The sequence below is a fragment of the Elephas maximus genome, chromosome 4 (assembly GCF_024166365.1).
Source record: "Elephas maximus indicus isolate mEleMax1 chromosome 4, mEleMax1 primary haplotype, whole genome shotgun sequence".
NCBI classification, from domain to species: domain Eukaryota; kingdom Metazoa; phylum Chordata; class Mammalia; order Proboscidea; family Elephantidae; genus Elephas; species Elephas maximus.
In genome coordinates, this window is record NC_064822.1 from 105,099,842 (window position 1) to 105,117,108 (window position 17,267).

The 17,267-nt window shown below is 46.4% G+C and overlaps 1 protein-coding gene across 5 annotated transcripts in view; it reads right to left on the reverse strand.

Moving 5' to 3' along the window:
• The window catches only part of FMNL3 (formin like 3), a 57,253-nt gene that overhangs the window by 24,128 nt on the left and 15,858 nt on the right, over positions 1-17,267 (reverse strand). The window lies entirely within an intron of this gene.

Genomic DNA, 17,267 nt, shown 5'->3' on the forward strand with positions numbered 1-17,267 from the left:
CACATTAGCATAAAGATAACTGCTCCAATTTTTTAGGAAATAACTTATAAAATTATAGTACTCTGATTATTAGTAGCAAATTACTTATGACACACCTCCCAATTAAGACACAGCAAAGTGTCCTGACCTTTTGTTAAGACATTCTAACGCAGTCTACATCATTGACCAGGAATCATTTTATTCTGCTCACTCTTGCTTATGAATGAATGAATGAATACAAGTGTAAGTTAAGTGAGTGAAGCCTAAGGCATCCATGAATGAACCCCACCCATGCCAGGAGCCCCGCCTTTACCTCCCTCCAACCAAGCCTTTCTTCCAAGCAGCCAAGCTGCCTTTGTTCCAGGTCACAGCCCTGCCTCTAAAGGCAGTCTGACGCTTTAATGGAATCACTACACCACCCCCCTACTCCTGAATCAAATATGATCTCCTACCTGAAGTATCACAGCCGTGCGATAACCCACGTGACTCGCCACAAATCCAGCCTCTACACCAACACACCAAAGGCCACCCAGAGGGCCATTCCTCTCCTCTACCTGCTGCTCCAAGTTCAGCAATAACTCCCTGGTAACCCAAGCATGACCACTTGGTTTACCAATGTCTACTCCTTGACAGCCTCGTCCCTGAGGACACGAATGGTGTGTGCCCAGGGTCCCCAAGGAATCACACAGGCCTTGCGTTATTCCAGAAGAAGCTGAAGTATCCTGGTAATGGTTCCTCCATTTTCTAAGAGACTGAAGGAAAATTCTTAAACAGCATTTATTTCTGTCATACTAATCCATTTTATTATGCACTTATCTACACACATACTACAGAGTCCCTGGGTGATGTGAAGGGTTAAGTGCATGAATACTAGCTGAAAGGCTGGCAGTTTGAACTCACCCAGAGGCACTTCGGAAGACAGGTCTGGTGATTTGCTTCCAAAAGGTCATAGCCTTGAAAACCCTATGGAGCAGTTCTACTCTGCACGCAAGGTTGCCATGAACTGGAATCTACTGGACAACTAACAACGACAACAACACGCATACTATTAAACTAGCTGTATACTCATCCTCATCCAGCCCCTAAAGGACTTTGTCTATTGTAGTGTCCACTCCCCACCATAATGTCTAATGCTATGACATTACTCCTGATAGAAAATAAGTTAGCGGTAAATCTATAGTTAGGACCTCTCAGTACCGAGCTATGGGCCCATCTGCTGGCTGGAAACAGGGTCACTATGGCTCAAAAAAGGAAGCAGGGTTGGGTTCTCTGGTCAGAGTTTAGAAATGGAAAAATTTAGGAACACAGAAGGGGGGCAGGTGAGAGAAGACGAGAAAGAGAAGAGACCACCAAATCCCACCTCTCCCCATGGTTTTTGCTGCCCCTTGAATCTGCCAAACCTGCTGCAACGTAGCATAGTTGGCTGGACAAACACAACCCCAAAATGTGAAAGTGGCTTCAGAGAGAGCCGCTTTCCCAAGGGCCAATCTCAACATGTCTGTGTGGATAGCAGGACAGGAGTGGGAGGCTTCAACAAAACAAGGACCCAAAGGTCAAAGGTGGGCCCAGGGCAAGGTCTCCAGCCTAACCAGGTCCAGCTGCTGCCAGTTGAACCCAAATCAGAACTGAGAAGAAACAGTCCTCAGGACTGGTTCTGGCTGTGTGCACATCCTGAGCACATCACTGTCATCTGTCTGTTTGTCCCAAGTCTATACCATGCAAATAGTTTTCTGTTGTCTCCCCTGGAGGAAAGCTGCTGGAGGTGGGGGCGGGGGAGGGGAGGCTGTCACTACTGAGGCAGACATCTCTTCCTGTCTACACCAACTTCCTCCCTCAGCCACCTCACTGTCAGCTGCAGTGGCCTCACAATTCCCCACCAGGCGATTTGGTGGGGAAACTCTTGGTCCCCTCTGAACTTCAAAGACAGAGCAAAGTCACCCACTTGGGCTCTCTAGTCTAAAAGCACGGAAGAGGCACATCAAAGACCTGGTCAAACTTTAGGTCCTCAGGGATGATGGACCCCAAAGAACAGAAGCAGGAGACAGTAGCAGAATAAGATTTGACCGCAGACCCACATCCTCCAGTCTAGAGTTCTGGGTGGCACTTTCTGCACAGTATTTCCCAGCCTTCTATGCTTCTTCAGGGCTGAAGCGTGGTGGGGAAGGAGGTAGCTATGGGGAATTCCCCCAGCCTCCAGTATTCTCACCAGAAATGGTTCGCTGACTGCAGAGTGGGAGCCGCCAGTAAGGGAGGCAGGACCAGTCCCAGGTTGGGGCAATTCTCTCCCTGCCCAGACAAAAGCGTCAGGGCTCTGCCTCCACCTGATAATGTGCATGAGTTGGACAGGGCTCCAGTGTCCTGAGGAAGCCATTCTGCCCTTAGGAAGAGCAACTTCCTGAGTTCCGGGGACAGCCAAGGAGGAAACGTGGCAATGGTTTGTTCTCCTTGACATTTTTCTTCAGTGGTTCAGCTATGTGCAGAGACTGTGGGCTCTCAGAAGGCAGAAAATGAGCTTTGTTCTTGCTAACTCCTTGTTGAGACCCAGTAGTTGGGCCCATACCTCAGAACTTTGAGGTCTTAACCACAGGTTTACCACCAACTTAACCTCCACTAGGGGCATGTCATGGTATTAGACATTATGGAGGCTGGAAGAGCAAAAAGGAGACCATAGTCTTGGAAAAGAGAGGGCACTGAATGTAAGGTCAGGGGGCCCAAGACCAACTTTGGGCTCTAAGAGTTATCGAACCTCCATGGAGTCATTCATAAAATGGAGATAATCTCACAACCTCACAGGGTTTTGTGAAGTTTAAATATTTTATGGCTATATGTGTCTAGAACACTGTGAGTGTTCAACACAGCTCCCTTCTCCTTCCTCCTGAAAATTGTGGGTAACGTTCTGACATTCCAGGAACCTGCCCTCTTGCTTTGGGGTTTTCTCTGTCTCTGGCACTGTCCTTCATTCAGCAACTGCTTCTCAATGCTCTGACTACAGAGCAGTCCTTTACCCCTTCTTTGACCCCTCTCTGGTTTCCTCTAAGACTAGGAAGCAATTTAAATACCACCCTTGGGTGAGGGGGACAGGGTAGACCCGGGGGAGGCAGTAAGGGAGACAAGTCACAGCCCACACAGTCACAATGGGAGATGGGAGAAAAAGGGCAAGATGAACTCAAATTGAAAGTAACTCTGGGACTGATTCCTAAATCAGAGCGAACCAGTGAGAAGTCTAACAATAAAAACCTATAATGGGAAGAAGCAGAGAGGGGTGGATGTGATGCTTCTCCAACAGCGCTGCTCTGGTTTCCTGCCAGTTTGAGGCCAGACAGATCTCCCTGCTCTGTGGCCAATCTCCTCCTGGGTTCTGTGTGAACAAGGGCCCAGTCCCTCCAGCAAGCTTTCCTTACTCCGACCCACCCCTGCTCCCTGTGCCCCCACCCCCCGCCACAATCAGCCTCAATGAAGCCAAGGAGGAGGGAGGTGGCTCTGGTAATAGAGGTTCCCTTCGCTTTCCTGCTCTGCACCCCCAGCCCCGCTGGCCCCTCCTCATTTCCTTCCACTGCAGGAGAAGGGAAATGCCGGCAGGGTTTGGAGCTTCCTTCAAAGCTGTGGTCCCTGCTCTGGGACTCGCCCCTGACTCTGCCAGCCTTCTTGGGCCAAGCCTGGGGAAAACCCAACAGAAATAGGAACCACCAAAAAATCCCAACTGTTTCTGTTGGTCCCTGTCAATTATGATAAATCTTAGCAAGAGAGACAAAAACCCACAGCTCCTCTCAGAGATGGGAGAGAGATGTCTAAAACTTTCCTGCAAAGGGGATTTTGGAGGCTTCAGGAAAGATAAGCAGGGGCTGTTTATTTTGAGCAGATATAAAACATGAGCTGATGGTGTTATTAATGTTTTCCCCTGTCAGAACTGCCTCCCCACCAAGTTTCCTATGGTTGAACACTTCTCCCAAGTAGGGTAGCCACAGTCCCCCAGGCTCAGCCTGGTGGGGTGGGGAGCCTTAGGAAGCTGAATCTAGAACTGCCCCAGGATGAAATGAAGAATTGTCTTGGGTACCACATACTTCTCAGCATGCTGTTGAACCCTTGGCCACAGCTGTCACCAAGTCTCCTCTGCGACCCATAGATCAGCCCACTGTACAGATGAATAGAGATGAAAGGGAGTGAGGAGACAAAAAGTTTGGGGTCCAGAAGCATGCTGTAGGAGGAGCTATAGCACCGTGTTCCCGCTCTGACATTCTACCCAGGGTCCCCTCACAAACTAACCAATCTGTCCCCAAGCCAATGGCGAAGCAGGCATCATAAGGCACAAAGGCCCATCCCCAGCTGCCAAGAGGAGAGAGCAACAGCAATGGCTCAGCCTGCCCTCCACGTGTCTACACTGGTGGGCAGTAGGCACAGCTGTGGCCATCTGGGCACTGCTCCGAAAGGGCAAGAGCCCAAGGTGGGAGGTACCAGCTCCTGCTGCCTTGGCCCCCTTGGTGGCCACAGCCAGCCCTGCTGCAGTAGCAACTCCCAGACAATGAGAGTTATTTTCAGCCAGCGCTTTAACACAAGCCAGCTGGCCAGTGTGCAGGGCGGGAGTCCTCCTCCACCCAGCCCGCCCAGACGGCAGGCAGGCCCAGCCCACTGCCTACGCTGCTGCTGGGGCTACGCTGCTATGGCCCCTGCGTCACTGTTTTTGTTTATCTCCTTGTTTCAGCACAGCTCCTCCTAACGTTCTCCTCCCCCCCACCACCAAAATTGCAATCCTATCAAAAGGAACAAGAAATCAGGGACTTTGATCAAAGGTCCAAGAGCTAAAATTAAAACAGGTCCAGACATAGGAAGCACAACAGCGCCTCCAAACACCCACACTTTTCCCCAGTGCTGTGACTGGCTGGAGCAGTGCAGGGGGTGGAAATGGAATGTATCAATGGCCAGATCACACTGCAGCCCCCACTGACCAAGGCCAAGCCTGGCTTTGCTGCCAACCCAGGGTGATGAAGTTCAAGACTCCTCTCCGGAGGTCAGGTTTGGAGAAGATGCCTTGAGACAGGCAACCTGCAATGAACCTGAGTCAGCTGTGAAAGGTTTTGGGAGAACTGAATCCTGTGGCAGAAAGGAAACCACAGGAGCAGTTAATGACACTTGGCTGGAGAGAGAGGTAGCCCCCTTGCCTAGGTGGTGTTAAAAACACTTGAACCATCCCCCCTGCATTCCACAAGGCTCAAGACAAGGAAGGGATGGGTGGAAGTGAGCGGTTACCTCCCTGGTTCTGCCTAACTCCTGGCCTCAGCATCTTAGCTCCCTGGTTTCCCCTCACCTCCCTCCTCACATGCCCCATGTACAGGAGCGCATGGATGCAATTCAACTCTACACACAGAGTTTTCTGTAGGCCTGAGCTGCCCTATCTGCCTTATGGGAAAGTTGCTGGGGCACCTAATGACCAAAAAAACCCCAAACCTGTTGCCATCAGGTCAATTCCGACCGAGGGTGATCCTATAGGACAGAGTAGAACTGCTCCATATGGTTTTGAAGGAGTGGCTGGTGGATTTGAACTGCCGACCTTTTGATTAGCAGCTGATCTTAACCACTGCGCCACCAGGACTTCCTTTGTGACAAAAGGCACCATAAAAGTGGGTGCTTCTTGGCTTAATCGTCTGTAGGTGCTTTGTTGTTGTTGTTAGGTGTCCTCGATTCGATTTTCAACTTATAGCAACCCAATGCGACAGAGTAGAACTGCCCCAAAGGGTTTTCTAGCCTGTAACCCTGGTGGCATAGTAGTTAAGTGCTATGGCTGCTAACCAAAAGGTCAGCAGTTTGAATCCACCAGGTGGTCTTTGAAAACACTATGGGGCAGTTCTACTCTGCCCTATAGGGTAGGTATGAGTCGGAATCAACTCAACATCAAGGGGTTTGGTTTTTAATCTTTACAGAAGCAGATCACCAGGTCTTCCTCCCATGGAGCCACTAGGCGGGTTCAAACCATCGACTTTTTGGTTAGCAGCTGAGTGCTTAACTGGTGTGCCACCAGAGCTCTTTCTGTAGGGGCTTAGGTCTGGTTTTTTGTTTTTAATTGAAGCTATCACTTTGAGGATGAGCTGCCAGGGAAAAGCTAGGCACAGAAGCCGTATCTGGAGAACGTGCTTCTGTGGTCACTGATGACTCTATAACCAGAAATGACTTGCTGAGCAGTCACAGGCCAAGTCCCTGAGCAGCCTGGAGGAAAAAAGAAATGGTTTCACCAGATGTCTGTCTGAGTTCTGTAATTCACACCAGGGAAGTCAGATGAAAGAGAGGTCCTTGAAGGCCAGCATCAATCAAACAAAGAGATGGCTTTTTCCAGATACAACTAACTATACCCATGGGCCCTTTTCTTCGCCCTGGAGGACTCCTTCATTGGACCCTGAAAAGGCAGAGGAATCTGGTCATGTCCCCAGTGCCAGCAAAGCTCCCAGTTCTACCCCCTGCCACACCGTTGGCCTCACACCTGACAGGAGGTAACCCATGCAGGGCTCCCCCAGACACTGGCTGAGGATCTTCCCCCTGGCCAACTCAGTCAGGAAGTACACAATCTCAGAAAGAAGAACTCCTGTTAGCATTTCTTGACTAAGCCCCCAGCCCTAACTGAAAAGCCACTGCCATCGCAACACGATCTCTCTGCTGGCTCCTCAGCCCCTCCTCGCGGTTAGCCAGACCTACACACTCCCTCGTTACGCAGAATGGAAACTATTCCACTGGGGGCAGCCGGTTTTCCAAAGCCAAGGAGTCATGGGGCACAGCCTCACATTCCCTGCAGCCACTGAAGGTTCTCCCTTCTCTTCATGAGATTCTGCTCTTCTGCCTGGAGGGCCCTAATAGGCAGTGCTACCTCTCAAATGACACAGTATTTCTGGGATTACATTCCACAAAGGTGTTTCCTTCTCTCCCCTACGACAGCCACTGAAACCAGTGAGTCTCCCTCCCAGGGTCTCTTGTCCATGCTTTCCTCCCATTCCCATTGTCACCACCTGGATGGGCCCTTAGTGTTTACTCCTGGCCTTCTGATAATCTTCTAGTGGGTGGTCCTACTTCCAGTCCTCTTCTCCCCTTCTACCCTGCACGTAAATCGTGTCTCTTTTTCAGTTCAGAAATCTTCTCTGGCTCCTTATCACAAAGAAAACCTGAATTCTTTGGCTTGCTACTCTTAGTATCTTAAAGTTGCAAAGAGCTTTAAGGCAAGAATCTCTCCAGTCTGTCCCCAGAATCTCTGATCAGCCTCATCCTCTCCTACTCCAGACTCTCTCTCCTGAACAGCCGCTTTTGCCCCTGATTCTGGAATATACTTGCAACTGATGTTTCCCTATCTTCTGAATCCCCACCTGTTACTATGGGGCAGTGGTGGTTCAGTGGTAGAATTCTCACCTTACATGCGGGAGACCTGGGTTCTTGGCCAATGCACCTCATACACGGCCACCACCTGTCTGTCAGTGGAGGCTTGTGTGTTGCTATGATGTTGAATGGGTTTCAGCGGAGCTTCCAGACTAAGACAAACTAGGAAGAAAGATCTGGTAATATATTTCCAAAAATCTGCCAGTGAAAACCCTATGGTTCACAACGGTCTAATTCGTAATCAATCGTGGGAATGGCACACAATTGGGCAGCGTTCTGTTCCACTGTCAGGGGCTGACACGACAGCAGCTAACAACAAGAACCTATTACTACTTGGCTACCTGACCACTCAGACTAAAATAATCAGCCCCTTTTCTGAGCCCCAAAGCATAATCAATGAGATGAATGACATGGCAGAGACCTGCCTGTTATCCTCCAATCTATTCTCGTCAGTTACCTTAGTAATGAATCGCCAATGTTTAGTTGAGCCCTTTGCAGCCCAGAATTAAGACATTTCCAAGTGTCCCTTGCATTCAGATGTGGCTATGTGACCATATGGGATGTAAGCACAAGTTGTGTGTATAACTTCCAGAAGTGTCCTTAAAGGGAGGGAATATATCTTCTTTTCTCCTTTATGCTTCCGGCTGGTTGGAATGCAGGGGTAATAACTAGAACTTCAGCAGCTATTTTGGACCATGAGGTGACACTAGAAATGAAGTCCACACAAGGTAAAGGAATAAGAGAGAAAATACCTGGTCACTGATACTATGGACCTTGAGCACAAGTTATATACGTCCCATATAGTATCTGGTATTGTTAGTTATATTTTCATGTGTGTGCTTCCTCTATTTCCAAATAGAACATAAATGTCTTAAAGTCAGGAGTCATACATTATCATTCTGATTGACCCTGCTACTACTTCTCCCATAAGTCCCTTGTTGATCCCCTGGTTATTTTGAAGGGGCTCACCACTAACTTCTCGCCAGTCCTTGACACTCCTGGGCTCTCTCTCCTACAGTCTGCCTTATGTGCTATAGCCCAAATCACTTTATATGTTGCTTCTCCCTCAGCAAACTCCCATTTCTCATTCTGTCCTTCAGTTCTTGCTAAAAATCTGAGCCACTCCCCTGACCACTTTTCTGTTTAACCAGACTCACCTTATAGCCTTATAGCCGGTTGAGACTACAGCCTCCCTGAGCACAGGGACCACCATTAGTTTGTAGCAGGTGCTCAGTAAAGATTGGGTGAATTGAATTTCCTCTTCCCCCATCCCGAAGCTTTCTACTCTATTATACCCCAGAGAAATCACCTCCATTCCAACTGCCAGCCATGCCCCTCCTCTAATTCACAACAGGTGAATCCCACCTTCTCTAGAAAATCTTTCATAAGTGGGAGTATCTCCACATATCTAATAATAACTTTAAAGTGTGTTCATGGAGTTGTGACTTAAGGCTAATGTTTATTCACCTTTTCCTGGATATTCAATAAATATCCTTACCACAAACCTCAGTGACACTCCCAGAGGTACTTAACCAGTGTAATAGTTACAGCACTGACTGCAGAGCCAGACTGCCTAAATTTAAATCCTGGCTCCACCACTTATTAGCTGTGTGGCCTTGGAAAAGTTATTTCACCTCTGTGAGCCTCAGTTTCTTAATCTGCAAAATGGAGGTAGAAATAGTACCTACCTAATAGGGTTGCTGTGATGATTAAATAAGTTAATATATGTTAAGCATTTAAATCAGAAACTACCTAGTAAATATCACATATAATGTTAGCTATGTTTTTTGTTTGGGTTTTTTATTCGACGTTATCTGGGAAACAACTACAGCCCAGGGAAGTAAAATTTAATTAGGCCAAGGATTCAAGTAAGGCTTCCTAGAAGAAATGTTACCAGAACTTAGTCTTAAATATCAAGCAGGAGAGAGCCAAAGGCAATGGAGGACAGGAAGATGGTGATATTCTAGGCAAGGAGACAGCAAATATGTGGAAGCATAAAATACCATAACAACCAGGAGTGTGCTATAAAGTGATTCGCTATAATGGAAACTACAGTAGATAGGCAACAGCCAGGTGGCAAAGGATCTTACAAGCTAAGGTGAGTAGGTGGGCATGAGTAGTATAAAAATGATATAATGCTATTAAAATGAAAATAGCAATAAGGACAAAAGCTAACATTTATTGACAGAATTGTGATAAGCACTCTACATGAATTATCTCATTTAAATCTTACAACTCCCATGAAGTTGTTGTTGTTAGGTGCAAGCGACCCTATGTACAACAGAACGAAACACTGCCCAGTCCTGTGCCACCTGCACAATTGTTGCTACTTTTGAGCTCATCGTTGCAACCACTGTGTCAATCCATTTCATTGAGAGCCTCCTCTTTTTTGCTGACTCTCTACCATACCAAGCATGATGTCCTTCTCCAGGGACTGATTCCTCCTGATAACATGTTCAAAGTATCTGAGATGTAGTACTGCCATCCTTGCTTTTAAGGAGCATTCTGGTTGTACTTCTTCCAAGACAGATTTGTTCTTTCTTTTGGTAGTCCATGGTATATTCAATATTCTTCACCAACACCACAATTCAAAGGCATCAGTTCTTCAGTCTTCCTTATTCATCGTCCAGCTTTTGCATGCATTTGAGGCGATTGAAAACACCATGGCTTGAATCAGGCACATCTTAGTCTTCAAGGTGGCATCTTTGCTTTTTAACACTTTAAGGAGGTCTTTGGCAGCAGATTTGCCCAAAGCAATGTGTCTTTTGATGTCCTGGCTGCTGCTTCCATGGTTGTTGTTTGTGGATCCAAGTAGGATGAAATCCTTAACAACTTCAAACTTTTCTCCGTTTATCAATGTGTTGCTTATTGGACCAGTTGTGAGGACTTTTGTTTTCTTTATGTTGAGGTGTAATCCATGCTGAAGACTGTGGTCTTTGATCTTCATCTGTAAGTGCTTCAAGTCCTCTTCACTTTCAGCAAGCAAGGTTGTGTCATCTGCATAATGCAGGTTGAGTCTTCCTCCAATCCTGAAGCCACATTCTTCTTTGTATAGTCCAGCTTCTCAGATTATTTGCTCAGCATATAGATCAAATAAATATGCTGAAAGGATACAACCCTGATGCATACCTTTCCTGACTTTAAACAAGGCAGTATCCCCTTGTTCTGTTTGAACAACTGCCTCTTGATCCATGTACAGGTTCCTCATGAGCACAATTAAGTGTTCTTGAATTCCCATTCTTCGCAATGTTATCCATACTTGCTATGAAGTAGGACTATTATTATCCCACTTCACATTTGAGGAAAAAAAGGCTTGGAAACAGTGTGTAACTTGCCCAAGGTTATGTAGGAAGTATGTGGTGGAACTGGGATTCCAACCTGGGTCTGACTCCAAAGCCTGAGCTTTGCAAACACCATGCAATGAAACCTCTGAGACAATGAACTCTCTTAGCCCTTCTCTTTACCTTTCCAAATTGTATCCATCTTTCAGGACAAATTCAATCACTCTTCCTCATGAAACCTCCCTCAAACACCTCCAGACCTCTGAATACTTCTTCCTCTGAGCATCTGCAGGGTTTACTGCCTATAGTTCTCGTTGGCTTTCATATTCAATCATTCTTTCAACAACACTAGTGTCTTCTGTGTATAATACACTGTGCCAGCTGGGACACATAGTCTGCCTTGTGACAAGTCTTGTATTTTTACAAGGAAAGGGGAAATTAAGGCTTATGAACATCTGCTCTACACCAGGAACACTTTATTTACAAGGTTTCACGGAAAAATCAATTCTCTCTCATATAGTCATTCATCTTTCATATTTGTGCATTATTAGATCCTTGAGGGTATGGACTTTGCCTTGAACACAATTGTTCCTGGATAAGGATGCCTGGCCCATAGAAGGAGCTCAATAAATACAGAAGTTTGCCCATGCCAACAGCAGAGGCCGTATGGGTGGGACAGCACTCTATCTCAGCCAGTGTACTGGCCCAGGGCCAAGGCTTTGAACCAGTTCTTCCCAGTTCAATCATGGGCAAGGAAGCCACACCAAAAGAGACATAAATTTTTAAAATTTGGGTGAACAGGAACCATACCAGGAAAAATTACGGGTCGAATTCCTGCTAAAAAACTTAATCTCCCTCTTAGAAAACAAGGGCAGCATACATGTTGCATAGCAACGAAATCTCTTGCCCGCTGGGTTCTGCATGGAGTTAGAAACAGTTGTACTGGCTCGTAGATGGCAGACACTGCATGGCTTTGAATGTGTGTCACTCTCCTCAGTCCCAGCAATAATCCAGTCTCATGCATCAGGCTCCTGAAAAGGTTCACTATGCCTCTTCCATTCCAGGGCTTTGACCCATAGTTTTTTCCAATCCAGTTCCAGTTCATCTAAACTTAAAAAATTCAGGTCTCTTCTGGTTTTGCTTTGTCAGCCATGACTGAACCAGTTCGAACCAGTTCGAAGCCCTGCCTGGGACTGAGCTTTGGCTTTCCAGGAGTCTCATTATAAATCCAGGAGCTTATTATCAAGTCATAAAATTTAACGAATCCCTTCCCACTTCCAGACTACTTGCGGGAGGAGCATGACTCCTGCTTTACAGAAGCATAAACTGAGGCCCAGCACAGACACACATTTGTCAAGTCATATCAGCAGGGGAGAGGCACCACAAGTCCTCTCCCTCTCCTTGCTTTTTCAATTGCTCTCAAATGGGGGTATGTCTTTAGTGTCTCAATACTCCTGTCCTCTTTTGGGAGGAATCATAATAACCCCAATCTGCTCTTGATCCATGAGCTGTTCTTCCCAACGTTGTCTCCACTCATGCCTTTAAGGCCAGAGCTTGACACAGAGAGCATGGCTGCCCACACCTCAACTCCTTTATTGAGTTGTCCCCAGCTTCTTCATATCTCATTTAATTGTCTAGCTAAAAAGAAACACACAAATAAAAAAACACTTCTTTGGATTTAGCCTTCTGAGAGTTCCCCCTCCCTGACTCAAAGAGGCCCAGAACCTCTTCTGCTCCTCAAATGTTCTAGCTTCTTAAGTGCGATATTGACTCAGGGGCTAGGGAAGGAAAACATTACTGAACATATATTATATGCCAGGCAATTTTCGCACATTATCTCACTTACTGGTCTCAATAACCACTGAAGGTAGATGTTATCACACTTGTTTACAAATTAAGAATTAAAGTAAATTAAGAATCTGGGGTCAACTGACTCAAGGTCATACAAAAAGTGGCAGAGCCCACATTCAAACCCAGATGTGTACACTTCAACATTCAGGCTTTTTCTACCATGTCCTGCCATCTCCTTACAAAGAAGACAAATCTCCATTTCTAACTTGGGAAGGTCCAACTGAATTTGTCTGACTGGTTTTGGCTGGTCATTAAACAGTGCTTCCCTGCCTACAGGATTGGGGTGAAACCAAGTAAATGAAGTATGTGTGTCAGGCATCTGAAATTCAAGGCTTCTGTCACAGAGCAAGAAGGAGACTATATAGAGCAAAGAGATATCTTAAATCTGAATGGCATGTTAAAGTTTTCAAAGTACTGTAGATAATAGCATGGACTTTGGAAGCAGGAGTGACCTGTATTGGAATCCTGATACTTTTCATGAGACAACTGGAAAATTATTAAATTTCTCTGGATCTCAGCTTTTTCATCTATAAAGTGCAGATTATAACATCCACCTTTTATTTAAGGAGTCCTGGTGGTGCAATGGCTAAGCATTCAGTTGAAAACTGAAAGGCTGGTGGTTCGAACTCATTCAGCAACTCTGCGGGATAAAGACCTCGCAATTTGCTTCTGTAAAGATTACAGCCTAGAAAACCCTACGGGGTAGTTCTACTCTGTCACGTGGGGTCGCTATGAGTCAAAACTGCCTCAACGACACCAAACACCGCCTCTTATTTGTAAGAATTAAGGGGTGAATGTAAAGGATTTTGTATCGTGCCTGCCACAGAAGAGCTCTATAAATGGTAACTAGTCCAGGAGTCACATCTGACTCGTTAGCTTCTAAGTACATGTGCAAAATACAATTTCATAGTATTTTAAAATAAATAAAAGAGAGCATATATTGTTGAATAGCATAGGTTAAATGTATGTAGAGTACAATTCCATTATCTCACGGCCCTTCGAAAGACTGAAGCACTGAGACACCGACAGCAACCCAGGGACTTCACAGTAAAGCTGAGGACAGAACTCGGGGGGCAGGGGGGGGACACATGGTAGAGTCTTTTGAGGCCACAGTTTTGTTATCTGTGGAGAGATTTGTAGGAGATTTTGCTAGGTTATCTCTAGTGTTCCTGCCTGATCTAAAATCCTCATTTCCCCAGTGGTTTACTGACTTTCTCAGGTTAATTCTGTGGTCTGCAAACCTGAGATTCAATTTGTCCCCTAGCTAATTATTCTTCTCAACAACTGTGCTTCTTTCCTTGTGAAATTACATAAGATCTAAGAGCCATCTTTCCCAGTCACCAAAGGTCTATGCTGTCTGTAGGAATGTGGCGAAAGGCATGAGAAGTTGCAGCCTCATATTTTATTCGACCAGTAGACATTGATGATGCTCAAATACGTACTTCTAACCCAGGCTTCTCTTTTGAGCTTCAGTTTTAAATATCCAACTGCCCATTAGACATTCAGACTTCCACAGGCTCCTCAACCTCAAGGATCTCAAACTGGCCTCATCCCTTTCCCTTCTAAGGTACTTCTCCTGTGTTCTCTTAACTGGACCTTACTAACTGTTCTCTTTCCATGGGCCTTAGGACCTCCAGAATTAGGGTAACCCTGGGCTTCTGTTGGCCTGCGCTTTAGCACATTTAGTCACTGGTGCAGCTGTAGAAGGGACTGGCTTTAAGTCTTCTGAAATGGGAGCTTTTACTAAGGTCAGAACAGCCAGCACAGGCCCGCCAAGGTCCAGACCTGGATCTTCTAACTAATCTAACCAAAACCCAGTGCCATCGTGTCGATTCCGACTCATAGCGACTCTGTAGGACAGAGTAGAACTGCCCCATAGAGTTTCCAAGGAGCGCCTGCTGGATTTGAACTGCCGACCCTTTGGTTAGCAGCCGTAGCACTTAACCACTACGCCACCAGGGTCTCCCTAACTAATCTAGCAAGCTAGAAACCTGCATTTCCTCATCTCCCCAGTCCCAGTGTCAAATCTAATCAATCACCAACTCTCGAAATTTAATCTTTTTAACTACTTATCAAATTGATCTCACCAGCTCCATCATGCAAACCAGCCCTGGTTCAGGCTCCCACTGTCGTCACCATACTACCATAGGCTTCCAGAGGACCACCTCCAATTCTGATGCCCTCCTTGGTTGCCAGAGTACCCTAACCACAACTTAAGATATGGGCCCACCACGCTCCTACATAACGCTTTACTGGAAGTTGCAGTCTTCAGCATACAGTCTCTCCAGCTGGCATTGAAGCCCTCCTCACCATGTTAGCCTTTACCTCCCACCACTCTCTGCCTCACACTTCAACAGCACTGAGAAGCTACGTTAGGATTCTCTGAACACGTCATACTATATCTCTCCTTGATGCCTCTGTTCATGCTGTCCCCTCTATCTGGAATGTCTTCTCTCCCACACTTCTTTTTGACTCCTAATTACCCTTTTAGCCAGATTTCCTCCTACAGGCAATACTCCCTGAGCCCCACCTCCCCTCTGTGGTCTTCTGATGCTTTCTGCATATCTGTACCATTGCACTTACCAAGCTGTGCATTATAATTATGTTTAATGTGCTTGCCTCCCCCTCTAAACTGAACTTCTGGGGCAGGCACTATCTTACTCATCTTTATTTCTTGGGAACTTAACACAATTCTAAACGCTCAGTAAATGTCTGTTGAGTGAATGAACACTAGGCTGCATTTGGTGAGTCTCTGAAGGCTGGTATCTTGTCCCTCTCCCTGTCTCCAGGCAGGGAAGATGACAACGTAAGCACTCTCAGTTCAGTGCCTCAGAGTACTGATGTGAATCTTCACCTGTCTCGCCACAGAATAGGGTGGGAGTAAGTTCTCTGCCCATTTGTCTCCAAGACAATCAGAAGCAGCCAGTAGTGTTATTATAATTTAATGACACCATCTAGGCATTCCCCTGAGCATTTTTAGGCCACACATGCTAGATTGTTTCTTTAAAATCCTTGGAGAGAATCAACTGGGAAGCCAAATGCCACCAAACACTCTAGCTGGCTATCCCTCAACTCCCGAGGTTATGCTCACAACTTTTGACAAAGACATTCTGGGGAAATGATAGATAAATGCTTTGGGAGCCCACCAGGACCTGTTGCTCCATAAATGCAAAAGAGATTCTTAATTCCTTAGTCACCCACGATGCCAGCAGTAATTAGCCAAGCCCAAAGGGAGGAATTAATAGCTGGTGGCAGAGTGGTTCAGTGCTACGGCTGCTAACCAAAGGGTCAGCAGTTCGAATCTGCCAGGCTCCTTGGAAACTATGGGGCAGTTCTACTCTGCCCTATAGGGTCGCTATAGGGTTGTTATGAGTCGGAATCGACTCGATGGCGCTGGTTTTTTTTTTTTTTTATTGGACCATCAATCTGGACCTTGTGCTAGATGCATCAGAAAATAATCTGTAGACGTGTGCATTTCACAGGGAAGCAGGATTCACCAAGTGCCCTGCCTGCCAAGGGCCTGGGTATAATGAGTGCTTGTGTGATGCTGATTCTGCTGAGCAGCAAGTAAAAACAAAATAACCACAACCACAAACAAGAAATCTGTCCAACTGAGGGGGCCTAAGCACACTCTGGATACAGAGTTTCAAACAAAGATGGTCTTTCCCATTTAGATATCTCTGTTCATTCATTCTAGAACATTGCCTCGGCCTTACTCCAAGGCTGGCATTGAAAGAAAGGCAGCGTGTGGTCTCCAATCTGCAAAGCCCAGAGTACGCCACCCCAGAGTACAGGTCAATACAGTCCCAGGAGCACTGGTCTGGACCTTAGCAGGCCTATGCTGGCTGTTCTGACCTCGGTAAAAGCTCCCAGTTCAGAAGACTTAAAGTCAGTCCCTTCCACAGCTGCAGCACTGACTAAATGCACTAAAGGGCAGGCAAACAGAAGCCCAGGGCTACCCCAGTTCCAGAGATCCAAAGGCCCATGGAAAGAACATGACAAGGTCAATATCATCAAGGAGGAAAGCAGGGTGACCAATGTATGGTATTCAGTTCAATGATTTTACAACTTTAAGATACATAGAACTAATCTTTATTTATCAACAATAATTCACATTTCTTGAATATTCTCGTTAGACTCCTCAGTACCAAATCCCTGACTTCAAGAGGTTGATAGTCCTGGAATACTTCTATTTATAATTTATTGAGCATTCACTGTGTCGGATACAGTCCTAGTTCCTTTGGATAGCCTATTTAGTCCTCACAAAATCCTAAAAGGTAGGTGTTATGATTCTGAGATTCACGGAGGTTAAAGAACTAGCCCAAGGTCACAGAGCTACCAAATGGCAGAGCAAGGATTCAAATCCAAATCCACTGAGCCCCAAAGTTCTTGCAAAGAGCCTGGCTGAGTGCCCAGTCACCAGCTGAAGGAATTGCTGCACTCCTTGCAGCTGTTTCCCCAGGCCAGACTTCATATTCCTCTTTTAGCTGCAAACACAGGGTGACTTCAGGAAATCTTGAGAGAATCAAGCCTGTCGGGCCCTGGACAGACATTTACTTACAGTTAATCAGCACCCTACCCAGCCCTGCAGAAAGTTCTGACAATTTGAGTGGGGAAGAAGCAACCATGGGCTCTTATTGGGGCCCACCTGGGGCTAGAAACCAGCTGGGCCCCCAGCCGAGCACTGACTCTGACCTCCCGCCCAGACTGGCTGCGCTGCCATAAGAAGCCCTTTCCTTGCAGACATGGCCCTTGACTTTTGGCTTTTCTCTTGGACCTCCAAAAGTGCCTGGCCATCTTATCTAA